Raw genomic sequence first — 10,771 nt, 5'->3', positions numbered from 1 at the left:
TGCTGCAGGTCAGGGTCCTGCCGTGGCTGATTCTCCGTGTGTGTGTTAAAGTAATTTTTAAAAAATATTTATTTACTTGAAAGGCAGCATTAGCGAGAGAAGGCAAGCTCTTACATGCTCTGGTCACTGCGCCAAATAGCTGGTCCAGGTCCAAGCAGGAAGCTCAGAGCTCCATCCAGGTCTCCCGCGCGGGTGCAGGGGCCCAAGTACTTGGGCCGTCTTCCTGCTTTCTCAGGCCATTCCAAGGGAGCTGGATTGGAAGAGGGGCAGCCAGGACCTGAACCAGTGCCGTATGGGATGCCAGCATAAGTGGCGGCTTAACCTCCGCCACAGTGCTGGCCCCCTGGCCTCTTGGCCTCCACTTTGTGAGTGAAGGAGAGCAGGTGCCAGGGCTGAACACCTCTGTGGACGGAGGCGCGGGTGGTCTGTGCCCGACACGGGCAGGTGGGACTCGCACCCCTGCAGACTGCTGGAGAGTGCGGTTTGGCGGGGTGGCCCCAGCGGAAGCCGGGAAACCGCCTGACAGGTGCCTGATGAGCACCTCGATGCTGTTGCTGGGTCTGTGTATGGCATAACCGAGCTGCGGCAGCCGGCAAAACAGCCAGTCGCCCATGTGGGAGATGGAGGCAGTGCGTGGAGGGAGGGACAGCTGAGCTCCAGGCACTGTGGGCGCAGCCCCGCTGGGATGCTCGCGTCACACCTGGGTGCCGCTCTGAGTCCAGCTCCCTGCTGAGGCACCTGGGAAAGCAGCAGCGGATGGCCCAAGTGTGTGGGCCCCCGCGCCCACGTGGGAGACCCGGCTGGGATTCCTGGCTTCAGCCCAGCCCAGCCCAGCTGATGCAGGCATTTGGGAAACAGGACCAACAGGTGGACCTCTGATGTGGGGGGTGGGGGCTGCAGTCCTGGGTACACCTGAGGCATTCTTGGGCTGGAAGGGGGAGGGGTGCTGCAGGCGCCCAGCCTGAGGGTGGCAGGTGAGGGCTCAGCCTCAATGCAGGTGGACCCTGGAGGGGTACTGGAGGCCCCCAGGTCTATAAAATAGCTACTGGGTGGGGTAGGTTCTACAGAGATTCGAACTCACATTGCTGGATTTAAAGTCCAGAGTGCTAACTGTTACACCATAGAACCCACAGCCCCAGGGCCCGCCTTGAGGAGAGGTGGTGGGAGGGGAAGAGTGGGGGAAAGGGGTGCACAAGCCCCCCAGAGTCCGGAGTGCTGACCGCTGCACCGTGGTCCTGGCTGCAGCCAGCGCCCGCCCTGCCTTGGCAGTAGCAGTGTGCAGCTTGGGGCCAGGAAGGAAAAGGGAGCACATAGCAGAGGATGGTTTCGATCCATCGACCTCTGGGTTATGGGCCCAGCACGCTTCCGCTGCGCCACTCTGCTGCCTGCCAGGTCCTTGGCTGATTCTGCCTCTGACTGCTGTCACAGTGTCCCCAGATGACCAGAGGACAAGCCAGGGCCGGTGAGACGAGGCAGGTGTCCAATCACACAGCAGACGAAGTCTGCCCTTCCCTCATCACACAGAGAAGTCTGGATTTGTGTTCTTTTCTGCCGTTAACAATGAAACAGCTTGTGCAGCCCCGAGTGTCCGTGCCCCTGGACGGGGTGATGGCTGGAGGTGCTGGTGGTGACTGACGTTTGGAGAGGAACAAAGAGCATGTCTCCGTCTCCTGTTACCTGGACGGTCACAGATTGTCCCTCCAGTTCTGCTCAGCACTTCTCCCTGTGGCCATGGGCGCAGTTTCTTCTTTCCAAACTGCCTAGAACCGAAGTCTCAAGAGATTCTTGCTTGTTCAGGTTCATGGTTTGAAGGAAAATAAAAGCCTATATTTTCTTTACCTTTAAAGAAGTTTTTTTTATTTGAAAGGCAGAAAGATCTTCTATCCACTGGTCCATTCACCAAATCCCCACAGCAAGCAGGGTTGGGGCAGGCCAAAGGCAAGACCCCAGAACTCGGTCTGCGCGTCCCATGTGGGTGGTGGGGCCCAAGTACTTGCCACCACCTGCTGCCTGCCAGGGTGCACACGAGCAGGAAGCTGGCATTGGAAGCAGAGCTAGGACTTGAACCCAGACACGACATGGGACGCCTGGCCCTCGGCACTGCAGTGCTCACTTCAGTTTTTATCTTGTTTGAAAGAGGCAGTGGGAGCTTCCCACCAGTGGTTCACTCCCCAAATGCCTGCAACAGCCGGGCTGGGCCAGGCGAGGCCAGGAGTGCAGATCTCAGTGTAGGTCTCCCAAGTGGGTGGCGGGGAACCGAGGACTGAAGCCATCCATCTGCTTCCCAAAAGCCTGCGTTTTCAAAGAGGCGTGAACATTCTGGACATCAATCCTCGGGCGACAAACCCCTTGAATCCACAGTGAAACTTATGGTAAAAGTGGGACTTTAATAGTAAATACAGTTCTCTTGAGCCAGTGAAAAATTTGGAGGGATTGGGCTGGCGCCATGGCTCAATATGCTAATCCTCTGCCTTGCGGTGCCGGCACCCCGGGTTCTAGTCCCAGTCGGGGCGCCGGATTCTGTCCTGGTTGCCCCTCTTCCAGGCCAGCTCTCTGCTGTGGCCAGGGAGTGCAGTGGAGGATGGCCCAAGTGCTTGGGCCCTGCACCCGCATGGGAGACGAGGAGAAGCACCTGGCTCCTGCCATCGGATCGGTGCGATGCGGCGGCCATTGGAGGGTGAACCAACGGCAAAGGAAGACCTTTCTCTCTGTCTCTCTCTCTCTCACTGTCCACTCTGCCTGTCAAAAAAAAAAAAAAAAAATTGGAGGGATCAAGCTATTAGTATCAGCCAGGGTATTCAAAGGAAATGGCTGCAGTCTAATGAAAAAAAATTTGTTTTTGGAAGCTTTATTTGAAAGAGAGAGAGAGGTCTTCCATCTACTGGTTCACTCCCCAAATGGCCACAGCAGCCAGGGCTGGACCACACTGAAGCCAGGAGCCAGGTGCTTCATCCTGGTCTCATGCAGCTGCAGGGGCCCAAGCACTTGGGCCGTCCTCCACTGCCCTCCCGGGCACATTAGCAGGGAGCTGGATCGGCAGTGGAGCATCCGGGAATTGAGCTGGTGCCCACGTGGGAGGCAGCGTGCCAGGCAAAGGTTAGCCTACTACACCAAACTGCAAGTCCCATGAATTACCTTTTTTAAATTATTTATTTACTTGAGAGGCAGAGAGTCTCCCATCTGTCAGTTCACTCCCCATGTGACCACAATGGCAGGAGCCAGGAGCCTCTTCCAGGTCTCCCACACGGGTGGGACTTGGGCCATCTTCCTCCGCTTTCCCAGGGCCTAGCAGAGAGCTGGACTGGAAGTGGAGCAGCCGGGATTCAAACTGGCGCCCACATGGGATGCACCGCAGGTGGCGGCTTTACCTGCTAAGCCACAGCACTGGCCACCCATGAGTTACTTTGCCAAACAAGCCCAACGGCGGGAGTGGGGGGTCAGTATCCCAAAGACAACAGGTAAAGGCCGGGAGTAGGTCCTGGGCTCTGTGAGAGCTTAAGGTGATGGCGTGACCACCACACGGGGCTGTGGCTGTCCTCTGAGGGGCGTCCACCCTGACAGCTGAGGCAGGCCGGCCTCCCTCCCACCTTCGCGCCAGCATGTCCCATCCCTTCACTGGCCCTCGCACTTCCAGGTGGTCTTAGGTAAGAGGAAGCTGGGGAGGGGCGCGGGACAAACAGAACATTTCGCAGCACGACCGGAAACAGCTATGACCCAGTACGGGACCACACCTGCCGGAGCCCGGGTTCCAGCTGCGACACCCACAACAGGGCACGGGGCCGCACGGCCAGGGGACCACCCGCAGGCCGAGTTTCCGCTCCCAGGCCACAGGACTGCTCTGGAGCCCGAGCCTTCGCCAGGATCTGACCGGCATCCCCGCGTCCGGGCAGTCCAGGCGCGGCTGCAGGTGGACAGGTGGCCATCTCCCGGCTCAGTGAAGCCGGATGCGAGGGCTTGCAAGAGGCCCAGAACTTCAGAGCCGACCCCCAGCGCGGGGCAGGCGGACCGGGCAGCCTCTGCAGCCACCCTGGTGACGCGGTGGAGTGGCCGCCGACCAAGACGGCCATGGGGACAGGGAGGGAGACCCTGCCGGGCTCACACCCTGCGGACGAGTCCCAGCGACCACCGGAAACCGCACCGCGGGCTGGGGGCGGCGACCTCGCTGACCCCGTCCCTGACGGACGCCGGGAAGCTGCCCTTCCGGTACCTTACGCTCCGGGGCAGCTGGCCCTGAGAGGCGTGGGGTCACGCTTCCGACCGACACTGCCCAGTGGCGAGCACCGGGGCCGTCCCTGCCGCCTGTCAGCTTCCAGGCGAGTCCGCCTGGCGGGCGGGAGCCGCTCGGTGGCCGGGGTCGCCGCCAGCGCCGGGGGAGAGCGCGAGAGCGAGGGGCAGGCGAGCCGGGGGTCGGCTTCGCGCTCCGGAGGAGCAGGACCCTGCGACGTCCCGCAGCGAGACCGGCGCGGGTCACCTGGGGCGGCCAGTCACGTGGCCAGCCCGTCACGTGCTCGCGCGTCGCCGCCCCGCCCCTCGCGAGGCACGCACTTTTGCGCTTGCGCGCTCCGCGCTGCCCCGGGAGTCCGCGCCGAGCGTTCCGGGCCGGGGGGACCGAGCTGCGCCGGCCTCTCAGCCCGAGGGCGGCAGCCTCTGGGCGCGAGTGCTCAGTCCCGACCCGAGAGGTCGTCGGAGCGCGGGGTCGCGGCGCCCGCACCGGTCACGGGGACCGGGGGTTCACGCGTGCACATGGGATGCGACAGCGCGGGGTCACCGGCCCTTGGGGCGGGCAGGGTCACGTCTGCGCAGGCCACGGGGCCTGGGAGTGGCACGTCCACACCTGTCGCTCCGCCTGTGCCCGCCGGCCCTGCCCAGCCGTCGTCCCCGTGCGTGGCCGGGACTTGTGGCCCCCGCAGCGGAGTCGGGGCGGGCGGGGGTGGGTTTGGCCCCCAGCCCTCAGGTGCCCGCCGGCCGGCCCGGGGAGTGGGGCCTTCCCCCGGGTGCGATTTGCAGCCCTTGCTTTGGGGGCAAGGATAGGAAGTGGGGCGCTGACACCTGCACCTGCCCAGCGACAGCCTCACGTGTCTGCCGAGTCTGGCTGCGGACTTGGCCTGAGGGGTGTGGCTTTGTAAGAAGGAATGACAGGCTGAAAGGGGGAGACAGTCCTTCCATGTGCTGGTTCACTCGCCAAATGGCCGCAGCAGGGGCCCAAGTACTCGGACCATCACCCACTGCTTTCCCGGGTGCATAACCGGGGAGCTGACCTCAAACCGGCACTCGTGTGGGTGCCGGCGTCCAGAGCAGTGACTTAACCCGCGTTGCCACAGTGCTGGCCCCAGGAATGCTGTTTTTATAGCGACAGTAGGGAGATGGGGCAGGCGACTGGCCTGGGGCTTGGGTTCCATTCCGCCTCCTCCGGGCCCAGCTTCCTGCTGATGCGCACCTGGGAGGCAGCCCCTCACCGAGCTGCGTCCCCGCACCCAGACTGAGTTCCAGGCTCCTGGCTTCAGCCGCGCAGGGTCCCAGCCCATTTGCAGAATGAGCTAGCGGTTAAAACCGAGATCCCTGTTTGCCCTCTGCACTTCAAATAAATAATTTTTTTTTGACAGGCAGAGTGGACAGTGAGAGAGAGAGAGACAGAGAGAAAGGTCTTCCTTTTGCCGTTGGTTCACCCTCCAATGGCCACCGCGGCCGGCGCGCTGCGGCCGGCGCACCGCGCTGATCCGATGGCAGGAGCCAGGAGCCAGGTGCTTTTCCTGGTCTCCCATGGGGTGCAGGGCCCAAGCACTTGGGCCATCCTCCACTGCACTCCCTGGCCACAGCAGAGAGCTGGCCTGGAAGAGGGGCAACCGGGACAGAATCCGGCGCCCCGACCGGGACTAGAACCCGGTGTGCCGGCGCCGCTAGGCGGAGGATTAGCCTAGTGAGCCGCGGCGCCGGCCCCAAATAAATAATTTTTAAAAGCCTTATTTATTTGGAAAGCAGAGAGAGAGAGGGAGGAGAGATCTTCCATCCATTGGTTCACTTCTCAAATGGCCGCAACAGCCAGGCCTGGGCCATGTGGAAGCCAGGAGCTACTTCCAAGCACTTGGGCCGTCCTCCGCTGCTTTTCCCAGGCCATTAGCAGGGAGCTGGATCAGAAGTGGAGCAGCTGGGACACGAACTGGTGCCCATACAGGATGCCAGCACTGCAGGCAGCAGCATAACCCTCTAAACCACAATGCTGGCCCCCCAAATAAACAATTTTAAGAAGAAAGATAATTCTTTCTTTAGCGGGATTGATGCGAGTTTGCCTTTTACCATTGATTATTTAGAAAGGCTTCGGTCGTTTTTATGTTCTTACTGGCAAAAGTTTCCATCCGCATTGGCCACGCTCGGTGAGCTGTGGGGTTCAGGGGCTGCCCCCCAGCGCGGTGCCACACTCCCCACGCGGTGGGTTTCAGCGTTTCCTGTCTCATCGGGCAGAAACGGAAACCGTCGCGTTTGTAACTCCTTCCTCTCTGCACTTGGACCTCACACCTTGAGCTGTTTGTTCCCGCGAGAGGTGGTGTCCTTTCCTCTCCTGACCCAGTAGACACCGTCTCCACGTGTTCTGCGGATCCTTTTCACTTTTTCTAAACAAGGACTTATGAATTTGCTTGAAAGGCAGAGTGACGGGGAGAGGTCTTCCATCCGCTGGTTCACTCCCCAAGGGGTCACAATGGCTGGGGCTGTGCCAGGCTGACAGGAGCCGGGAGCTTCTTCCGGGTCTCCCCCACGGGTGCAGGGGCCCAAGGTCTTGGGCCATCTGCTACTGCTTTCCCAGGCTCACGAGCAGGGAGCTGGATTGGAAGCGGAGCAGCACTGGCACTCAGATACAGGATGCCGGCGTCCCCAGCGGCGGCTTGCCCACTGTGCCACGCACCAGCTCCTTCGGAACCGTTGAGGGTTCCTGATTCGCTCACTGATGTGGAGGCCTGTGTGGTATGAGCGGCATCCATCTTGGAAAACCTACACGAGCAAAACCACTCAGGCGATGCTTAGTCTGCCCACGTCACAGCAGGTTTGCTGTTATTTCAAGATGTTCTGAGAGCATCTCGTGTGTGTTGTATGTTTTGGTTGATTTTCTGTAGCTCAGGATTGCAGTCTTGAACAAATTCGGCTCACTGGGTCAGGGGTCGGTGCACTGCACCACATCCCACATCGGGCTGCCTGGGGTCAATCCAGCCCGACCGCTGCCCCTCTGACCCGGCTTCTGCCAGTGCGCCCGGGAGGCAGCAGCGATGACTCGGGTTCCCGGGTTCTGGTCACCCACGTGGGAGACCTGGATGGAGTTCCAAGCTCCAGCCTTTGACCTGTCCAAGGCCTGGCCATTACGGCCATTTGAGGAACCAGCACATGGAAGACCCCTCCACCCCCTGTGTATCTTTGTGGCTCCGTCTTTCTTTCTTTTCTTTTTTTTTTTTTTTTTTTTTTTTTGACAGGCAGAGTGGACAGTGAGAGAGAGAGAGACAGAGAGAAAGGTCTTCCTTTGCCGTTGGTTCACCCTCCAATGGCCGCCGCGGCCTGCGCGCTGCGGCCGGCGCACCGCGCTGATCCGATGGCAGGAGCCAGGAGCCAGGTGCTTTTCCTGGTCTCCCATGGGGTGCAGGGCCCAAGCACCTGGGCCATCCTCCACTGCACTCCCTGGCCACAGCAGAGGGCTGGCCTGGAAGAGGGGCAACCGGGACAGAATCCGGCGCCCCGACCGGGACTAGAACCCGGTGTGCCGGCGCCGCTAGGCGGAGGATTAGCCTAGTGAGCCGCGGCGCCGGCTCTTTCTTTCTTTCTTTCTTTCTTTCTTTCTTTCTTTCTTTCTTTCTTTCTTTCTTTCTTTCTTTCTTTCTTTCAGATTTTATTTATTTATTTGAGAGGTAGAGGTAGAGTTACAGACAGTGAGAGGGAGAGACAGAGAGAAAGGTCTTCCTTCCGTTGGTTCACTCCCCAAATGCCCACACAGCTGGAGCTGCGCTGACCCGAAGCCAGGAGCCAGGTGCTTCTTCCCAGTCTCCCACGTGGGTGCAGAGTCCAAGGACTTGGGCCATCCTCCACTGCCCTCCCAGGCCACAGCAGAGAGCTGGATTGGAGGAGGAGCAGCTGGGACTAGAACTTAAAATCTTTTTAAAAATTAATCTTTCAGCAGCGCTGGGTGGAGTTCCTGCGGGCTGGCCGTGTTTACATCAGTCATCGGTGGGCGGCTGCCCGCTGGGCACATCTCGGGTTTCCCCTCTGCTACCCTCATCTTCCTTCTGCTTTTTTTTTGCCTTTTTTTTTTTTTTTTCTCTCTTTGGGAGCCTTCTGAGTCTCGGGCTGTCTCCACTGTGTTGTCACTTCCTGCAGCCCTGCCTTCCTCGTTTCCCGTGATGTCGTCCAGTGGCGTTTCCGGCTTCGTGGTGACACAATACTCTGTGCCGAGTTCTGCACACCCCGAGCATGTGAAGGAGCTCCGTGGGCACCGGTACAAGTCCCGGCTGCTCCACTTCTCATCCAGCTCTCTGCTGTGGCCTGGGAAAGCAGCGGAAGACGGCCCAAGTGCTTGGGTCTCTGCACCCACGTGGGAGACCGGGAAGAAGCTCTTGGCTCCTGGCTTCAGTCTGGCCCAGCCCTGGCCATTGTAGCCATCTGTGTAATGAACCCACAGGTGGAAGACCTCTCTCTCTCTCTCTCTGTAGCTCTGCTGTTCAAATAAATAAATAAATCTTTAGGGAGAGAGAGAGGAAGGAAGGAAGCCAGGGAGGGAAGGAGGGAGGGAGGAGAAAGCAGCTCTGAGGTTGTGTGGTGACGTCACCGTGCACCGGATGTGGACTCACCCCTGGTGAGGGAAGGCTCTGTGCATGGCACGTGCTTTGCCAGCCCCTCTGCTGTGTTGTTGGCAGTTTGAGTTATTTCCTTTTTTTTTTTAAGATTTATTTATTTTATTTTAAAGGCAGAGTGACAGAGAGGGAGGGAGGAAGGGAAGGAGGGAGGGAGGGAGAGAGAGAGAGGTCTTCCATCTGCTGTTTCGCTCCCCAAATGGCCACAACAGCCAGGGCTGGACCAGACTGAAGCCAGGAGCCAGGAGTTCCATCCAGGTCTCCCACGCAGGTGCAGGGGCCCAGGGACTTGGGCCATCTTCCACTGCTTTCCCAAGTGCATTAGCAGGGAGCTGGATCAGAAGTGGAGCAGCTGAGACTTGAACCGGCAGCCATATGGGATGCTGGTGGCACAGGTGGCAGCTTAACCCACTACACTGGCCACAAGAATTATTTCTTCTACGCTCTGAGGACAGGGTCTGAAATGTCAGGAAGACCCGCCCACCCAGGTGTGGGCCCCACAGCACAGGTGCTCTGGGGGGTTTGCTGAACAAGGGAGCGTTTGCTGCAACAGAGTGGGTGCTCCGAGGGTCTGTTCCCACGGGGGTTCAAGGGCACAGGTCGTCTGCTCACTGTGGGACAGCCCACGTGGGAGGGTGCCCCAGACTTTCCGGCTTGTTCCCTCCCTCCCATCCCACGCACTGTGTCCAGAGGGCAGGACGCCTGTGGGTCGACTCCCGCCAGGTGGGTGCTGGCAGCCCAGGCACTGCAGAGCCCAGCAGGCCCCCAGGAGGGAGGGTAGACCAAGCCCGGGGGGGCCTCTGGCTCCAGAGGTTCCTGGCCTTCACCAAGCGAGGGTCAGGGTCCCTGACCACAGAGAGGTGGGGATTAATGTGCTGGTTTTTGAGGGGCACTTAAGTACGCGCCCCTCCTGCAAGAGGTTCAAAGCCCTGGTGCTGGTGGCCACAGCCAGACTTGGCCACCGAGACGTGGGTCTACTTCGTCCCCACTCTGCAGTGGCCTCCCCTCTCCGCTAAGTCCCCCTCCAGCCCAGACACACACTCGTGCCTCCTCAGCCCTAAAAGCACCCGGACAAGAAGCCCTGGCATTGAACATGGCCGATTGGCCCCCGAAACGTGTCCAGCATCCTCAGTCTTTAGGGAAATGCAAATTAGCACCACAGGGCCGTGCCGCTGGAGTGGCTGTGACACCAAAGACCGGCCACGTGGAGGTGGGCAAGATGTGGCACAGCCAGAGCCTTCCACCACAGCCGGTGGGGATGCAGATGTGGGCACCTGTGTGCAGCTGGGGTCACTCTCCAGGCCACCTCAGCGGACGGAGCCCGGAAACATGCGTGGACGTGGACATAGCTGTGAAGGCTCCTCCAGGTGTCCCTGGGAGAACCGGAGGAAGAGATGGTTTATCTTGGTGTAACTGTAAACATTTTTTTTTTTGACAGGCAGAGTGGACAGTGAGAGAGAGAGACAGAGAGAAAGGTCTTCCTTTGCCGTTGGTTCACCCTCCAATGGCCACCGTGGCCGGAGCGCTGCAGCCAGCGCACCGCGCTGATCTGATGGCTCCCATGGGGTGCAGGGCCCAAGCACCTGGGCCATCCTCCACTGCACTCCCTGGCCACAGCAGAGGGCTGGCCTGGAAGAGGGGCAACCGGGACAGAATCCGGCGCCCCAACCGGGACTAGAACCCGGGGTGCCGGAGCCGCAAGGGGAGGATTAGCCTAGTGAGCCGCGGCGCCAGCCGATGTCTTCAGATTTTCAATGTATCTTATTTGAGAGGCACAGAGGAAGAGACAGAGAACTTCCATCGGCAATGGCTGAGGGTGGGCGCGCCCAAGCCAGGAGTCCAGGACTCCACGCGGGTCTCTCGCTGGGGTGGCAGGGACCCAGGTGTCGGCGCCCTCACCTGCTGCTTCCCAGGAAGCTGGAGCCCGCCAAGCTGGGACTCGAACC

At 60.1% G+C, this 10,771-nt stretch overlaps 1 non-coding gene across 1 annotated transcript; it reads right to left on the bottom strand.

Moving 5' to 3' along the window:
• Window positions 1-1,311: 1,311 nt before the first annotated feature.
• On the bottom strand, window positions 1,312-1,383 carry TRNAM-CAU (transfer RNA methionine (anticodon CAU)). Its single transcript has one exon. It is a non-coding gene; the product is annotated as a tRNA-Met (tRNA).
• Between the last annotated feature and the right edge of the window lie 9,388 nt (window positions 1,384-10,771).

This window comes from Oryctolagus cuniculus, chromosome 17, assembly GCF_964237555.1.
Source record: "Oryctolagus cuniculus chromosome 17, mOryCun1.1, whole genome shotgun sequence".
Lineage (NCBI taxonomy): Eukaryota > Metazoa > Chordata > Mammalia > Lagomorpha > Leporidae > Oryctolagus > Oryctolagus cuniculus.
Note: the sequence above shows the minus strand (reverse complement) of the source record. Positions and strands in the feature narration are given on the sequence as shown.